Raw genomic sequence first — 19772 nt, 5'->3', positions numbered from 1 at the left:
GCAAACCCGACACCTATGTGAGCGCAGCACTTAAAATGGTGCCTTTCTGACAGTGAATGCACTTTCATCTTCCAGTTGAATGCCTATTGCAGCAATGATCAAGCTCCACGCACAATTAAATCCCATTTCAATTGATTGTATATCATTATGACAATAAAATCATTATCATTTCCTATCTTACCATGATGGGGGAACACACAACAGCAGTTTGGTGTATTTTACATCTTTCAATGCAAGTTCTTCTCAGCCAAATGTCATAATGACATTATTGTCATAAATGCCATAATTACAATACAATCCACTGGCTTTTCTGCAATAAGGTCAGTGTTACTCTATGTTACTTGCAGCAACAACAACCATCTTGCAGGAACATGGTAGATCAGTTGCGCATAAATATTCAGAGTTGATTTCAAATATAGAAACAATCATAGCAACATCTGTCCTACATTATTACTTAACCTTCAGGTAGGAAGATGACACTTGTATACTAATCTCAATGTCATTTTGTTTTGATTTCAATAGGCATGAAAAGATATAATCCTATCTCTTCATCAGGGCAGGTTAGCTACTATAGAAGCATCAAAAACAAACATAGCACCACCTTATTGAAGCAGATATTACAAGAGTGAAGCTAAATTTTGGCACAAATTACAAAGATATGACGAACACAGGTATGCATCGGAGTTGTTCCGAGAGAGCGAGATCAGGGTGAAGAATCTGCTACAGGACTGTCGCGGTGTAATACCTAGGCATTGCCTCCGTGCAACACCTGTACAAATTCTTTAGGCAAAGTGAATGCAATATTTAAGATTACTTTGACATGAACATATTTGCAGTTAATTTTCCTGCAAAAACCTGTTACACCTTGCTCTCTCTGTAATATGTCAGTCTCTACCTGTGGAGCATGCTCTCTCTTTCTCTCTTTTTCCTTTCAATGCAAACTGATTCTGTGTCTACGTATGTCGAGATCTTGTTTCTTGTGTGTCATGTTACCCATCAGCAAACCAGAGCAGGAAAAATCTTTAAGCAATTCTTAAAAACGAATGACACCCTTGGGCAAAACACTATGACTATTTCTCGCTGTCTACTGCCATAGTGAATCATATTTCCTTTAATGACCCCCCCCCCCTCCCCCTTTTGCCCTTTTAACAGGTGAAACTGCTACAGAGATACAAGAGCATTCTTTGGTAAATTTATAGCTCGGAATTCAATGAGGCCCGTAATCATTTATAGTGTCACATTGATTGTCGGGATCTGTTGTGAGAGGACAATGGTCTTTTACACTGCATTTGGTGCCACCAAATATAATGGTGTGGGGCATAAAATGATGATATGCTATTCTATTCAATCCTCTCCCTCCTCTAAAGAATGTCAAATGAAAGGCATTGTACATGACAGTCATTGTCTACCCCCCAGGCGTGATCAAACATGTCTTGAATTGGAACTCACGCCATTCTTCCCCGTCAGACAGCACTCGGTCTGACGAATCTCTCTCTATCAGCCAATCCTCTCAACATGAATGGGGAAAGCACATAGAATGGGCTGAGAATGAAAGTCTCCGGGGAGCTGCACCTGAACTCCAATGTCTCTAACTTTACCCTGTCCCCCCCCCCCCCCTTACCACCACCCCCACTACCACCACACCCATCAATTGTCAACCCACCCATCCCCGACAATGAGTCTCTATGTATACTCTACACCCGTCATGATCTCTGGAAGGCATGATGACACGCATTTAGTTTCACCTTTAACCCTAATTTCGGTCTTGTGAGACACGGACTCAGGGGCAGAAGAGAATATCATATAATAATTGGAAGAATTTTAAACTCTACTCCACTCGATATTATTTCTTTATTGCTCCATTTTCATGCCCCAGCGGTAAAAGTTACAAAACCTTTTCTCCTAACTTCCAGACAGAGACATTAAAAGTCCCCAGATAGTTCATGACATGAAACCAAACTTATTTAAAGAAGTGACTTTAAACTTGTTCTAAATGGCATCAGTCTGGTAAAGTTAAATAGACCATTTACAGCCTCACATCCCTGGATTGTCACATTAAAAAAGTTCAAGAAAAAATCCTGTTATGATTACATTCAAAATGCTTATAGCTTTGTATGTTTCCTTGTTTTATTTTTGGCATAACAGGTGCATATATCAATATACTGTTTATAATATATTTTGCATATTTCTGGATTAGAAGGCAGTTTTATTTCTATTTTAGTTTCAATTACACAACTATGGTCTCCAATAAACATGTTTGTTATAAGATTAACTTTAATGATTGTTTGTTTTTGTGCTTTCTGATTACCCCCCCCCCCCCCCACAAAAAAAAGACAATCTGAAAAATAAAGCTAAGTTTAGGACAAGTAATAAACATGAGTTTGTTTTCATATTTGCCATAGAATCATATTGCTTCCCAGAAATGTACGGTTTAAAGAGACAGTGCAGTGCCGTGTGATTCATGCATACCAACTCTATCTTACCCTATACCCCACTTCCCTTTCATTCTTTTGAATTTGAATTACTGAAACTGCACTTTGCTATAGAGCAGTTAGATAAGATGAAATAAATTGTGGTTGTGTATGCTTGAGTTAAGAATTCCAATCAGACACACTGCATTGTTGAGAAGGTTGGTTCCTATGTCCTCATTTAAGCTGAATGTACCATGGACCTGCAACATTGTAATGTACCATGGACCTGCAACATTGCAGGTCCATGGCTGCACAAAGGCAAAACAGGTAAGACTCCCACGATCCTGCAATGTTTCTCCCACAAGAGGGCAGCACACACAATATTGCTTGCTTCAGAGATTGAGCACAGTCAGTGAGTGTGGGGCTTGCTAGCACCCACATCCCTGGCCAGCTGCTTGCTAAAGGATTTGATTTCTGATCGCATCAACCAATGGAGAGTGTAATTCATAGCAGATTGCCAAACTGTGCCTTTACCTCTGAAATATTAAACAAATCCTCTACATTTTTTTTTTTTTTTTTACATATGACCTACCCAGGTGCAGAAGACAACAATAGGTTCAAGATGGAAAAATAATTATTTTAGTTGTCCTCAACCATGTCTCATGAATGAAAAGCATATCATGTTTCTGTAAAACACACATTCATGCACACACCCACACAAAACAAATAAACAATCAAACAAACAAACAAACAAACAAACAAACATGAATCCTAACAAGCACATACCATAATACCTGGCAATTATTCCCTTGATTCTGCTTGCAGGTTTTAATCATGAGGCTCATACTGTAAAGCAAGATATTTTCGAGGCTAGAAATTTTCACTAATTGGAGCCGACAGCCTTTCTCGTTGCATGACACTTTTTGCAAATTACCACTGGCATTCAATGCATATTGTGTAGACAAGAATTTTCGTGCACATTTAATTTCACGAATCTTGCCTCTCGCGAAATTTGCAAAATTCAAATTCACGCAAACATTTCTGGTTTTGTAACAGTATTGCTCGAAAGGAAGATTTTAGTGATGTCATAATGAATGAGTTAGGACTCTTTTGGCATTCAATCAATCGTATGTGAAACCAAATGCATTCCAGTGTGACAGTGTGACCAGCCCTAGCAAATATTCAACACCAATAGCATTAGTGTCTGTGATTGATAGATGTATGTCAAGTGGAACCAGTTCCTCTCCTGTCCCCTCAATAACCTTAACATGATTTGCATCTCTCTTCTCTCTCTCTCTTCTTTCTCTATCTAGTATTCAAATCTCTTTTTCTCTTTCTTTCTCCAGCTATCTATCTATCTCTCTCCTCTCTCTCTCTCTCTCTCTCATTCTTCTCTCTCTATCTAGTAACTCCCTCTTTCTTTTTTTCTCTCCAGCTATTTATCTATCTCTCGTTCCTTCTATCTTTCTCTCTTGAACTTTTATTTTTTCCTCTCCGTGAGTCAATTTTACCTCATATAGCACTCTTTTTTTTTTATATCTCTCCGTCCCTTGTATTTCTGTCTCCTTTCTCTATCAATGAAACTCTTGCCATCTTCTCAATGTGGTACTTGTTTCTCTCTCTCTCTCTCTCACTTTCTCACATATGTGACCGTTCATCACAAAACCAACAAACAGTCGCACAACCTGATTTTCCGCGAGAACTCAAAACAGGTGAAAGGGGAAAATCTAGTCCATTTCTAGTTCTTTTTACTTTCCAAAAGGCCAATTCTTCTACAAAATATTTTAAAAAGTTTGGGATCATATAAAACAAATGGGAAATTGGCTTTTTTTATTTATTTTTTTCCGAACACTTTGCTACGATCTGACACAGGCTTTCACAGATTTAAGAATTCAAAGCACTAGAGACCCTTAAAACACTTTTCACTTTAAACTCTAATGATTTGTGAAAGGATGATGCTATTGCATTGGGGTTAGTACTGGTCATGAAAAGAACATACTTAATGATGTGCAAACTTTCAGCTTAGTTCAATAATCCCTTCATAGTGGTTGCCATGAAGTTTTATATCCTGCGCTTTGCTCCATTCATTGCAGAGAGTGCAGCTGGGTGAAATTATGCACTTTACTAGACCCTAAACTTCAAAGTCTCTTTTCTCACTACACACTTTTCCAGAGTGTGTGCTTTCATTCCATTATTTGGATGGGTGTGGAAAGACCATTTGTATTGACTTATGATGTCATTTTATACCTTAGAGTCTCCTTTTTCAGAATCTGCCCTGAAATAAAAATCCATGAGTGGTGACCTTTTGTTGGTTTTGTGATGCAGGGCCATATGAACAGTAAGAATTTAAAAAAAGTCAATAAGTATATCATATTTAAAGTTTTAACTTACATTACCATCAAATAGAGAATAATTTGATATTTTTTTAATCGTATTGTACTCTCTATGTAACCAAAAAAATATTTTTGAAGATGCTATTACAATTATCAATTATTTTCTTTTGTTTTCAGCAGCTTCAACATCAAATATCTCAAAAGTTTATACAAATGGATATATCACTTTTTGCATCTAAACTCTTCATATATAATTGTTTTTGCTACCTATCTTATTCCCTCTATCATTTTCTCAATTATCATTTCCTTTTATCTATCTTGTCCTTCCTTGTCTCTCTCTTCATTTTGTATTGATATAATCACTTCCATCATCTTCTCTATTTACTATATATTTTTTTTCTCTCTGAGAGTCACATATATGTTTCCTCTGAATTCTCTATCAGTCTTATATATTCCGTTATTCTCTCCATGTTTTGCTTCAATCGTTCTCTATCTCTCCCTCCCACGATTCTCTGCCTTTTCTCCTCTATCAGCATCTTCCCTTCTATCATCTTTTCTTTCTTTTCTTTCTCATCTTTTCCTGATTTTTGTTTGTCTCTCACTCTTGCCCTGCTGCCTTCTCTTTGTATCAATATCCAGCCCTTATATCATCTTTTAATTGCACTTTCTCTATATATCTTTCCTTTCTCCCCCTCTATCTCTCGGTCTTTATTACTGTCTCTCTGTCTGTCTCCCAGCCCCTGTATCTTTCTGTCTCTGCTTGCTTAACGTGATCTGAACACTAATGTCCTTTCCATCGTGTGTACCTTGCTGGTGTGCGTGTGATTACAGCAGCTAAACCAATATCGACCGAGTAGTCAGCTGCCCTGACTGCCTGCTACGCACACCTCTCTCTGACATGGAATGCTGTAACCAAAGGCTGATGGGTTAATCCTTCGCTAGAGCAAAATTAGAACACATTTTTTTTTTTCAAACCTGTTCTTTTACTTCCTTTTGGCTGCTTGATGTGACTTTCTAATTAAGACATCATTTGACATCGAATCATGTCAAAGAGAATTACAGTCAACTTTGCCATTTACAGTGGTAGTTGAAAGTTATACTATTTATCATTGTATCGATGCACAAGGTTCAGGAATGCGCTGTCTTCATGATTCGGAGTATCCACTGCAGTCATCACATGCAATACCCAAAGCCTGTTCTTGGTTTATTAAGGTAACACAAAAATTGAGCATTAACATATTCAAAGTGGGGGAACAGTGCGGAGCCACGCCCTGGGGGACTGGGATGCGTGACTAACAGTCCTTCCCGTCTCCGGTTACCAACGGATTGTCCCCGAGATGGAGGATTCAAAAGCAGTGGATTCCTCTCGGCTGTCCGTCATCGTTTCGCTGATGCAGGGATCGGAAGGGTTGACAGTTTGGCTGAGTGATGGAAGAGGTAGTCTAGTCTTCCTTCCAGAAGATAGCTCTTCTCCCACTTATCGAGCATCACAACAAGCAGAGAACTGCCAGCGGCATTCACGCGTCAAAGCTATGAGGGTTTCAGGGAGCGATTAAAGAGGATACCTCCATGTTACGCATTCATCTCAATGAGTATAAATAATTCTCAACTCAGAGGTGCTTTCAGTTTCTCATATCAGGACATGCAGAGATATCTAAGCTTTAACCCATTGAGGACGAGCTGATTTTGCTATAGCACGCATTTCCCATAGACACTTACCCGAGTATACTTGGGACTCGTCCTCAATGGGTTAAGGGAGCTATCTACAAAAATGGGGCAGACTTGGTAACTCTGCCACCACTAACCCCACTCATCGTCACTATCAGTTAATTTTTCTGAAATTACCATCACTTTCTCTACAGATCTTCCAATTCAGAAGTTGTATGTGCTGACTTTCAGTAGTTCAGAGGGGGTACTGGGCATCTGAGGTCAGAATCACTAAAACCAAAATGCCCTGTTGAGTACAACTGTGTGCATCCATTACACAGCATTCAAAACCACCTTATTTGCTCATGTCAAAGATTCCCTACCCCAGCTAAGTGGCAAACATAAGACATCATTCAGCTTGTGGAGGCATTGTAACGAGCCCACGTCCTTGACTATTTTCATATTCACAAGTTGAAAATGATCTGATCTATATGACCAAGGATTTGACAACCTTTTTGTTCTAAAAAGTGGATGCTATTTATGGACAAACTTTACTAGAGATTGTAACAATTTGAGGGCAGTGATGCTAAGGGCTGGTTAGTGGAGATACACCAGCAATAATACACTGCAGAATCATTGGAATGATCCGGTGTATTGATAAACTGAAATATGCACTTGAAGCATTTTGACATTATTGCATGATGGAGGGCAGGTTAATATTCACAATCATGATGCCGAGGGCAGGTTTGAAGGTCTGAAGCACAGACTAAATACAGAAGGATGGGGGTGGGAGTGGGGTAAGCTGGATGGTCAGAATGCCAGTTGACCAAACTGGTGACAGCCAATGATATGTCAAATCATAACACCTCTGAAGTGACAATTTACACACCTCTAAAGATGGTGCCTATTTGCGTCTAGTGCACGTGGGTTTCCACTCTGCCCGTAACTGCATCTGTCACGAGTCTGGCACGATGATTACCTCCTAATCGCTTGATGGTGCTTAAATTGTTTTGATTTGTCTATGGCTGGTATAATCAAACAGTAATTGTGGGGAATCAGCGTCCCAGTTCAAGCTGTGGTTGGGGAATGTCTCTCTCTCCTCTTGTTCATACCTGGCAAATACATCAGTGGTGACGAGACCACTTAGGGCAACAAGAAAAGTTAATAGGAGATTACCAGCGGGTTTTTAACCCTTTCACTACTGCTGCCTCTTCATATATCCCAAAGTGATCTTTGTAAGATCTAGACACCATCCACTGAAGTTTATTTAGTGCATAAACATGAAGGGCTGTCCTTATCTCTTTACCCTTATTATTGGGTCAAGAGTACTACAGGCAGTCGAAATGTTATTTATCATCTTTTACATCTTTGTGATTAATTTCATATCCCTCTGCTAAACTGCCTTCTGCTTCAGATTTCTGTAGTCACTGCAAGATATTCCTATGCATGCATTCAAACAATATTCAATGAGAATAAATTTCATTCAGAAAGTGTCATCGCACATTGATTGTAAAGGCTTTCCCTTTGAGTCTGTCATGACAGCTTCCGGGAAAACACAACAACGTAATGCAGAAACATACCTGAAGAGAAAAGGTAAGGATGTGTTTGGGAAATTTGTAAGGAAACGAATATGTTGGGACACACGCTGTCCATCCCAATAATCTCACATCTAAAGCATTGATGCATGCCTCCCTGTGGAAACGGTCTCCATGGCAACACAATCATGTGATGCCATCCCCAAAATGTGTATTGATCACGTTCCCACCGCTGTGAAGAATAGAGACGTGTCCCGCCGGCCGAATCTGGAAATACCACCAGCGGCACGAGCGCCGCACGCCATGGCGATACAAGCACGCAGTGGCGCAGTGCATCGATCCCCGTGTCGAGAGACTCGTGTAAATTCCGCCTGTCACGTTTTTCCTCAGTTCAAAGACACCATGTTTCATGCGGTTGATTTTTTCTTTCTCCATTGTCTTCATCTATTTTCTGAAGTTTTTAATTTTTTTTAAAATCCTGATTTATTCTGTGCATGATGGTCAGATGAAATTAAAACTTATGATAGCCATTTAGCAGCTGACTGCATGCATGCTCATATAAAATGTCTCTGTAACATGAGCTTTTTAAAAGGTATGCCACCACTTACAAAAAAAAAAGTACACAGAAACCCTGTCACTCCATGCTCTTAAAGTGTGCTATAAGAAATATGTTTTTACCAAGTTTAATCTGTGCTTTATTGTCAGACAGTATGATGGATAAATAACATATATGGACAGCCAGCAAACAAAATACTAAACTATCCACAAATACAGTGTAATCAGTACCTTGGGTACTTGACATCAATACAAGTAGCAGATAAGCATCAAATATTCACGGTTTCACCATCAATGTTATAATCAGAGCATTTTCAATGTCTAATCAAGTATAACTACAGTTGTCATACTTGATTAGACATTGAAAATGCTTGGTGAAAACACTTACATGTGAAATCATACATCTGAGGATTAAGATATTTGCTTAATTTCCATACACAACTCACCTGTTTATTGATCACATGGTTGGAATGGATGCATCAACAGTGACAGGACAATCCAGGCAATAATGGGGAGAGAGAGATGAAGGGGAAAAGAATAGAGAAATATATGCTGAAAGTGCTTTTGGTTTAGTCACATGCTATTTTTTGCAAACAAAATAAATTTCAATGGGAAATAGAGCAAAATACTTATCTTCAAGTATTATATTTTTTTCAGTTAATATTGTGTCATTCAAATGTTTCTATAGTGTGCTAATATATATTTTTTCCCATATCAGTTGAGAGTTAACATCAAAGATGGAAAAAAAAAAATCTTAGTTCAATCGATAACAATAAGTCCTCTAATGGAATGCAGAAGATCATCACATAAAAGAAGCATAAGAGGCGGACATTAAGAGCACATGGTAATACTTTCAATCGATAATGCTTACATCATACAAGAAGAAATGCTGTAATGAAAAATAGACGCTGCATTGAAGTACACGACAAAGCTGCACAAACAATAATTTCTGCATTTTCCATCAAGGACACTTTTCATTGCACGCCTTTACCTCATCTCCATAGAAACGACCCTTCCAACTCACATGATGGTTCAGATATATGATGCATCCATATTTTATGATTACCGTACCCATATAGCTCACTATGATGGACTATCCAGTGTGGCCTATAGATCCACCTTGCCTCACACGAGGTTAAGCCATCACCCACAGACACATGTGTAAGTACTCATATTCAAGACTTGCATATAAACACAGTGATTAGATGATCAGGCATTAAAGACTGTACATCAAGGCTCCTAGAAAACCTGCATTGCATAAATAAGTGAGGAGCACTCAAAAGGAGATTTCAACAATGCTAATGTACTGTATATATTCAACCCTGTCTGTGCCAGGGACTTTGAAGAGTGCGTAGGATATTAAGAGGTTTTCTGTGCCAATTGGTAGGCCCTACTCGGAATACAGAAAGGGTTTAAGAAGTGTAGAGAAATAATGACTATACAAGTACACGTGTGCATGAATGCATGCTCTTCTGGCACAGCACACACACAAAAAAATTATCATATCAAATTGTGAGAAAATATTTGCCACGTCTTGGCTGTTGGGTTTAGGCGTGTAGAGCTTTGTAAAGCCAGTACCACAATCTTCCCATGCATCCTACAGCTTTTGAAGCCACACCCAACATATTAGACTGCATGGCCACAGATGAAAAGGTGGTATACAGACTCCCCCAAAAATGGACCTGACTGATGAGGAAGGCACCATTCAGAAGATTTGTGGTTAATCTCAAGCCCTAGTCGAGCCAGGTCAATTTTCTCCTGTCTAATTAAAGAGGGGCCAAGGTTCCTGGGGAATTGTATTACCCCAGGTGCTCCCGCCAAGGAGTCAAGGTGAGCATTCTGACACAAGGAGAAGACAGAAAAAAAAAAATGTCTCACAGAGACAAAGAAAAAGTTAGGAGGAGAGAGTGAAGATGGTCAGGATGAAAGCATGCACACAAGTATTAAATTGTAGATTAAATTGCTACTTTACAGACCTACCAAGTCTCACGCCTATGGCATGAGTCTCATTCCCCAGCAACCCAACTCAAGCTTACCTGCTTTTAATAGCAATCTTTTTCTCACACTTCCAAGAAAGAAAAAAAGAAAGAAGAAAATGAAAATGCGGCAGGTAGAAAAATAGTAAATATTGTACGAGAAACCAGTATTTTATGATGAAGTGGGTAAGGCTAACTTTTTCTTTTACTCTTCTTGTTGGCTAGAGGATACCTACATGGCTGTATCTCATGGCTATTTTCCTTTCTACAAGTGTACATAAATAATCCAAAGAGAGCTCTAAAAATTCTGCCGTATATTAAGTCATGTTGATCACACACTCTAGACTTTAACAACATTGACAAAAATTTGCTCAAAAAGCGTGCAAAATGATGTCTTGAAGGACCATCTTCCATAATCAATAGATGAAAATTATGCAAGTAAAATTGTATTATAACCATGCACAATTTCTAATTCCAAAATGAAAAAGCTTGAGGGGGTAGACATCTGCCACCTCCACCCCGTTGCTTCACTATCTTACCCCCACCTGGTTGAGAAACTTGCATGGTATCTCTGTACTTAGTGCAATCACGTATTGTGAGTACTACCTCACCATGCCAGTAACCAAAACTTCTGGTGCTTTTGCATCTCTTTTGTCATCATGTTCTGAAGATTTTTCTCTCAAGCTTTTTTCTCAAGCTTTTGTCATAGGTTTCATGGTAGAACCTTTCCACTGCTAAAAACCAATCTACCTTGGTCTGGTATCCACGGGAACATTAATCATCTTCAACGCATTTATTGGAGAGAAAAAAAAAAGCATATGCATGGAAGCCGGAGTTTAGATCAAGAAGATATCCAATTTCATGCTTGCGTTCACACAGTCTTGACTCTTACTAAATCAATTTAAAGATATCCATTTCACTAAACAAAATTGGAGGAAGCAATTTGAAGAAGATCCTCTCATCTATTTTTACCTTGACAACTGTTGTCATGGTGATATGATTGGGGTCTAAAGCTTATAGTTCCACGAGCGAGCAACTTGAGACGTAGAAATGAGAGGGGAAAAAAGGTGGGGGATGTATTTATTCAACTGACAACCAGGTGGAGCCTGGGTGTAACCTGAACTAAAATCAATTCAAGCTTCAAGACATGGAAAAGGGGCATCATACACACACACACACACACACACACACATGCACAAAGGCACAAGCAGCGTTTACAAATGCACACACACAGACACAGACACACAGACACAAACACACACACACAAAGATATGAAAGGGAATGGGAGAGCGTGAAACATTTACATTCTCAAATACTGACTAGAAGTAATCGATAACTAAATGAAAATGTAAACCTTTGTAATTTCATGATTTAGATGCCAACATTCAGAGGACATTGAAAAAGCAGAAAGTAAGAAAGATTAAACGAAAGTGCAACAATAGTGAGCTAGTCACATGTTGATGTAGTGGAGAACAGTTGCCATCAGTGACATAAGTTGCACTCCACTTTGCTAACAGCATCTTAGCACCACCAACAGAGATGCACTATAAAACCTAGGCCATCAGTTTAATGACTACTGTTTAAGTCTTGAATACTTGAATATAAGAAAGGCCCTGAGTCCAGTAGAAAGAATTTTGAAAAAGAAAATAGAAAAGCATCATATTCTTTATTTTCCCTCAGTGATGAGAATGTTAGGTATATATATATATATACAATGAAAAATAAAACAGTCACTTGAATGTTTATCTATATTTGCATTTGTTTGTAACTTGTCTCTACACATCAGCCAAACTTGGACTTGCATGGGTCATTCTAACATTCAAGTATTCAACTTAAACAAAATAATTTTACTGAACTGTAGAGATTTTTTTTCTTTCTTTTTTGTCATCATGACATGGATGTGAGAATGATGTTACAAATCATGGTGACTGAGCACAAAGAAAATGTGTTAAAAAAGAAGAGCATACAAGAGAATGTACTTGGGCAAACACAATGGAAGGGAAATATGTGATTAAATTACAACAAATACAGGAGACATACATGAGACAGGTCATGTTTACATATCACCACTGAGAGAAGTCTGTGGTGAGAAAGGGGTGCGGTGGGGACGGGGTGAATTCAATCAGTTTCCCTGATATCAAATTATGACGTCCAAAACCTGATAGAGCGTGACAATTTTTGGCTCTGTGCGAGGAATTGGTTCATCAGTTTCGCCCCACAAACTGCAGACGCATGTGACAGCGACACTATCACCACCAAACTCTGCAAAGAAGTTTACTAAAGTTCCTTCACGAAAGCTCTGAACAATATTAAACTTCTTCTTACACTAAAAAGAATATGCATATGCATATGCATAATATTCCTCTACCTATCTACGTCTCTTTCTTCCTATCTCTCTATTTACGTCAATCTTTCCATCTATCAATCTACAGATGAATACATGAAATAGACAGAGAATGAACAAAGAAAACAAAAATAGACATATACAACCTACAAAAATAGATAATTGATTAAGGAACGTAAAAACCATGTGATATCTATTAAATCTGACATGAACATGGTGGGCAGAGTAGTTATCTTACAACCAAACATATCCACATCACTGCACTGCTGACAGTAAATGACATATAACAGAAAGGTCATTTCGTGAGCTGGAAATGTGGCGGGGAAAGTAAAATGCCCTCCGAAGGTGTCACACTATATACTATGTGGTCTCAATTTGTGCAGAGGAGAGAGAGAGAGGGTGAGAGAGAGAGAGAAACATTTCATTTCCCGTGGCATTTTTAACCGAAACATTGCAGCCACCAAGATGATGAGCTGAAGGAAGCTATAGATCACTTCTTGAGGGTGGGTTGGGGAGTCGCGGAGTGTTCCCGACTTGATCGGGAAATATGAAACGTGCAAGGAAGCCTGCCCTCGTACCAGGCCAGAGAGAAGACACTGTTCACAGAGCACTCAGAAATGATGACACCGTCTGCGCCTCCTATCAAGGAAGAACGGTCGTTTGGAAAAACTGTTGGTAATCAAAACTAACCCCAATCACTCAGAATGCGTGATGCTAGCACTGATATTAATCACTGTGATGGATAAGTGGCATCAGAATTGTCTAGACGAGCACGACACTTCTTACGACTATTGCTAGAGAGGATTTTCGAATCACGCAAAGACAGGGCAGATATGATCCCCTAAAATAAAGAGCCATTCACAGGCTAGAATCATATATTCATGACTAGTCTCCACTTTTTAATCCTTGGCTACTTCATCTCATCCCTCATTCTTCACTCGCTCCATGGCTTGCAGCACTATTCACACATTCTAATACTGTACACACCATACATTTCGCTCATCTTTGTATTTTCGCAAATTTTGAGAGTTGGGTGCGACACGTATTTGCAAATTTAGCAACCAGCAAAAATAGGAACTCAGATCCCCACATGAATGTGACATGAGTGGTGATACAGTTTAGTAGACCCAAGTCTTGTTGAGTTTACTGTGTGAATGGATGTGTGCAATTCTTACTGAAAATGAGTGAATGACGCCAGTTTCTTGTCCACCACTGTACTCCGTGATCATGAATCTAACCACTAGCTGAAAGGTTGGAAATTCCCGATTCATGAAAAAGTACACTTGCTAAATATATCATGTAGAGAGTATGTTATCTTTTTAGGGAAAATATGAGGGAATTTTAATCTCCATTCTGTTAAAACAGCAGCAAGAATCATGGGTTAAATGTGGTGAGAATTCATTAAAATTATCCACCTACTCTGCTACACTTACCTATCTCCAATATAAGTTTTTTTTGTTTTTTTTTTAAAACATATATCCAGCCTGCATTCACCCCTTGCCCCACTGCACCCTTACAACGCACAAGTTAATCTAGCTAGCAGGAGAACTTTGCGTCGTCTTTTCCCCGGTGGAAAGCTACACAACGTCAGTCAACAACAGCCTTGAGCAAAGGCAAACATCCGGCTTCCTACCGCCTCCATTCAAGATCGGCCATTTTCCACAGAGTCAATCTGATTCCTCTCACCCCCCCCCCCCTCTCCCGAGCCCCAATGCCCCCTTGCTCGAACAAACTCCTTGTTTACAAACGCATTTCGCGAGCAGAATATTTCATTAATTACGACGAGTGACGTAGAAGGGGGATAACTGCCACGGCTTCACAGTACAACGAGGGCCAAGCATGAAATATCACGCACAACAAAATGGCGATAAACTCTGCAGTGCTATCCCTCCAGTTTGCCTATAACCATATTATGATGGTTTGCATGTCATGCTTATGGTATCAAACATCCATCACAACAATTTGTACATGGAGAGATACAATTCGTTTAACTTTCCCTCATAACGCTGCAAAGATGCCCCCCTACAGCATATGAAATTGATACTGCAGGTACGCCATTTTGGAAAACCTGTATGATCTGCAACAATCCAATGCAAAAAGGAAGTCAAAATTGCATGATTATTAACCTTTTGAGGACGAGTCCTGAGTATACTCGGGCCGGTGTCTATGGGAAATGCGTACTGTAGCAAAATCAAACCATCCTCAACGGGTTAACATAAGTTCCAAAATCAACATCCCGTTATGTTTTGACTATTGGTAATGCCATGATATGTGCATCCCTGCTAGCATGACATGAGATTGCTATTTCTCCCTTAAGTGCCATGCAGGCTGCCATATTTCTATGGGCACCTTTCTTCTTCTTCGATGGCTTTGCCATTCATTGCTTTGATTTGCATGGCAGTATAAAGTGGTATCCACCTTACAAAACAAGATCTCCCTCTCTCTCCCCTTTCAATTCTCTCTCTCTCTATCTTCGACACAAACACACACACACAACACACACACACACACACACACACATACACACATACACACACACACACACACACACATCCATATTCTCTCAATTCTACGTCTACCAATATGCTTATTTGTCTTGCTGTGCATGCGCGCGTGTGTGTGTGTGTCTTTTTTTTTTTCACTTTCCCCAGCTCAAGTGGTAATAAATTTTTCTTACCTGAGGCATCTTTTCATCAATTCCTGCTGCAGGAAGAAGAGATGTAGTCGATGCTGATTTGCAGAGCTCTGTTTCTCAATTACACAAATGCCTGATAAATTGTGATGACCTTCAAGCAAGCAATAACTCTTTCCCTCTCTTTCTCTTACTTCCCTTTTTTTGTTTTGCTCTCTCTCTCTCTCTTTGCTGCCTATTTTCCAAAAAGAATGATTTCTTTTTTTTAACAGAATTTTATCCTCTTTCGCTCCTCGGGCTTACATTTTGTATTTCCTTTTTCATTCCAAATCCTGCCCCCCTAAAAAATAACCCCAAAAAGTACTGTATAAGCTGTTATTTTCACGAGGGTTTAATTTTCGCTAAATTTGCGAATCACAGTTGGATCGTGAATTTAACAACGTGTGAAAATGTCTCAGTGCGCTTTGTTAATAGTGCATTAACGTAAGCATCGGCGTCGATTCGCGAAAACAACATCTCGCGAAAATGACTGTGACCTCGTCATTCACGAAAATATCTGTATGCGAAAATAACAGCGTATGCAGTAACATATCTCTGACAGTGTCCCTTCTTTCCTAAGTGCCCTAGGTGTGTGTCTTGATATCTGTTTATTGTCATATAAATGAATATGTATAAAGATTAACAAATAAATAACAACAGTGATAATAATTACACCACAAATAACAGTAATGATGATAATCAGAACAAAAACAACAATAATAATAATAATAATAATAATAATGATAATGACAATTAATAGATAAATAAATAAGTAAATAAATAAAGATAACCAATCCTTTTTTTTGTGTGTGTTTTTGGCCCTAATGCATCCTTCCCTATGCAATCATCTCCCTTGTGTCTGCATCTAACTGTCATGTGGATTTCCCATCCTTTTTGCCTCATCTCTATCAAGCTGTAGCTGACTCTCTCCATTTTTTTCGATCACATTTTCCTTTTCATTTTAAGGTCAAGGTTGTGATGTTTATTTCTCCTCCGAGCAGAAATCTTTGTGTGACTTCATAATCATATGTGTCCAAATATTTCCAGTTTGTCCTTTCTGAGAATTCATTCGCTTCCATCTCCATTACCGTTTGTAGCTCCAGGCTCACACCTACCAATCCACCCTCCATTAAACAATCAACTTGGAATTATTTTATAACATGATCATGTTCATCCTTTTTTTTTCTTGACTTTTTAATCCCAGAACTCATCGTGAATTGATCATTCTGAATTATTGGCAGCAACCCTAAGGGCTACTGGTGTGCTGCTGAAGAATGCTTTCTGAAAGATGAGATATCAAAAACCCACATCGCAGGATGAACATCTCAACCTTAATTAAATGACTTTCTGCAAGATCAATATCAAGAAATGAAGGACAAAGCAAACAATAAAACACACTCACTTTGGTGATGCTGCAACATGTGAGCTGATTCTACAGTGAGGACTCAAAACTTCACAGTTCAAGCTGTCCATTTGGTCAAAACTGAATTTGAAACATGGCCTGCAGGTACCTTCTGCAAGATGTATGGCTTTGTTTTTGTTCTATTTATTGATTGCAGAAAGCAGGCTTAAAATCAAAAGCAAACCATACATACAGAGCTCCAAGTGTTCATAGACTTTCAAAAGCTGGCATTTCTGTGTGACTTGCAAGTACCAAGAAATTATACAGAATCATAGCAAAATGATTCGATCATCAACAACTTTTAAAAGAAAAGAATTCAGGAAGTGGTGGTAAAATGATTACCCAGGATTTTTTTAATTTCTTTAAAAAAAAACTTTAATATTGTGGAATCATCCTTTATGTGAAACTCTTTCCTTGACACACAAAAAATCCATCAACAACAACAACAACAACAACACAACCAATGCCACCCTAGAATCTTCCTTTTAATATATTTGCATGCTGAAATGAGAAAGTCCCGGTTATGACCCCTCTCTGAAACATGTGCAGATGGTTCTGTTTTGGTTGTTTCTTTTCTTGCCACAAAGTACATTGCCATTGTGGTAAATACATAACACAATCAACTGTGTGCACAGGTATGCCCTTGCTTGCCCCCAAGATTTTCTGACCTTTCCAATATAGTACAATCCCCATTTTATTTATACATATATTTTTTTTTGTGAACAAATTGCCCTTTTACTGGATGCTGCAAATGCATGCCTATTCATTTCAGCCACAACTGATGCACGAAAGTGACACATGAAAGAGTGAAGATGAAAAGGAGGAAAATCCAAAAATAGATGAGAAAAGAATTGAGGAAAAGACAATATCTCCATATGGTCTTGAGGAGGAGAAATAAATAGACATTTCATGGGGGAAGAAAAGAAATGAATATACATATACAGAGACTAATAGAAAAGAGACAAACAAATATATAGATAGATAGGTAGAAAGAGGAAAACAGAAATAGAAAAACAGATACATATTATCATAAGTTTCAGCCACTCTCTTCATATGATATATGGAACACTTATCTGATTGAACATATATTTCCTGCTCCTTCCCCCCTCCCCTCCCCATCCCCCCCCCAAAAAAAAGAAGAAGAAGAGAGAGAAAAAGCTGTCAAGACTTTCTTGTATTAACCAGACATTGACACAATTATTTCATTTAAAAGTGCTGGAATGAAGTGTTGACGCTGGCTCTGTCCAATTCATTAATATTAGGTTTTCATTTCGATGGTTCTTAAAACAAACAAACAAACAAACAAACAAACAAACAAACAAACAAACAAACAAACAAAACACACAAACACATGCACACACACACACACACACACACACACACACACACACACACACACACACACACAAACAGAAAAATTGTAATACTGAAATAAGGATTCGAGTAATGAGAGCAGCATTGACCCAGTTGGTGATATACGAGCCCGCTCCACGATGAATGACATTAACACCTTAGGTGAGATGCCACTTCAGAGAGAGACTCGTCAAACGGTTGATGTCCAGAACGGACAAGGGGGTGGGGGGAGGGTGGGGGTGGGGTGGGGGATACTAGTCTGTGTCCATAAGACCCCAGAAAGACTGCAGTGCAGACGCTGTGAATGCCTGCCATTCTGTAGAGGCTGATAACCTCTCCAAAAGCCATTCCTGAGTTGGATAATCTCTTCGTAGGGGATGAGATTTCTCTCCGTGGCTCCTTGCCGACACGACAGCATCACTATCTACGTTCTGGGTTATTCTGTCACCAAATCACTAAATTAGCCAGAAGCCATATCAACAAGACTTCTGAAGAAAAACAAAACCAACAAAGAACAATGTCCTGTACTTCTTCATTGCCAAAGAAGTAAGATTTCACAGATGTTACTATAGCATGGCCATGACTTGTTATACGATGAATCTATCACTGAAATCATGAAAGAAACAAGGTTCACTTTGGTATCATATGGATGTCTTCAAAATACATGAATATCAGCTACATTAAAGAAAAAAAAATGATTGGAATATATTTTGCTGTCACTGTTCTGGATTAACGGGTGACTGACAACATATGTCAAGTTCTTCATTGCAAAGGTCAGGAAAATCCATGACACAGGTCTGCCAACATTCCTACATCCAAATCAGGGAGATATCTGTGTGTTACATGCATTTCAATGGGCGAAAATAATTCTCATATCAGGGAGATTTCAATATTCTCTTATTTAGATATGAACAGATTTTGACATTTTCAGGGAGACTCACTGCAGAATCAAGGAGACATGGCAGCTCTGCATGACATGCACATGACATCTGATAAATGGTGCACTGAAAACTGTAGAAAATTGTAATGTGTACAATGCATGGGAATCTGGGCACTTACTCTCTTTTCTTTGTACATTTTACTGGAAACTACATTGATACATGGAGAGAGAAATAGAGACAGAGAAGAAGATATAGGTCTCTCTAGCCTCAGGAAAGGATTATGGCGGCAAAGCATGCCATCCCAGTGGTTTGAATTACACCAACACCTGAGTGTAAAATTGGCTACTCGGGAACAGATTCCATGCTAATATCGGCGCAAACTGATCCCCGCGTTCTGCGTCACACCGACGTGCGGGGGATAATGCACTATGTGTCTCTTAGGGTTGTCTTGCATGTGGTACATGGTCAGGATGCACTTTGAAGTATTGCCCACACTGCAAGACAGGTGTGATATGGTGGCCTGGTGATTGTACCGCAACAATATGAAGTCCTTTAGATTCATGAATGTACCTGCATTACAACAGTAATCTTCAGGTCACTTTGCGTGAATATTTAGTGAGTTGGAATTACCAAACATTTATTCATGTGAACATCTACTTGTGT

The 19772-nt window shown here is 38.9% G+C and overlaps 1 pseudogene; it reads right to left on the bottom strand.

The window, feature by feature from the left end:
- Positions 1 to 19772, bottom strand: part of LOC139744113 (neuron navigator 2-like) — a 367146-nt pseudogene that overhangs the window by 200485 nt on the left and 146889 nt on the right.

Source organism: Diadema antillarum, unplaced genomic scaffold, assembly GCF_040938485.1.
Source record: "Diadema antillarum isolate AM-2024a unplaced genomic scaffold, OU_Dant_1.0 seq00001137_RagTag, whole genome shotgun sequence".
Lineage (NCBI taxonomy): Eukaryota > Metazoa > Echinodermata > Echinoidea > Diadematoida > Diadematidae > Diadema > Diadema antillarum.
Note: the sequence above shows the minus strand (reverse complement) of the source record. Positions and strands in the feature narration are given on the sequence as shown.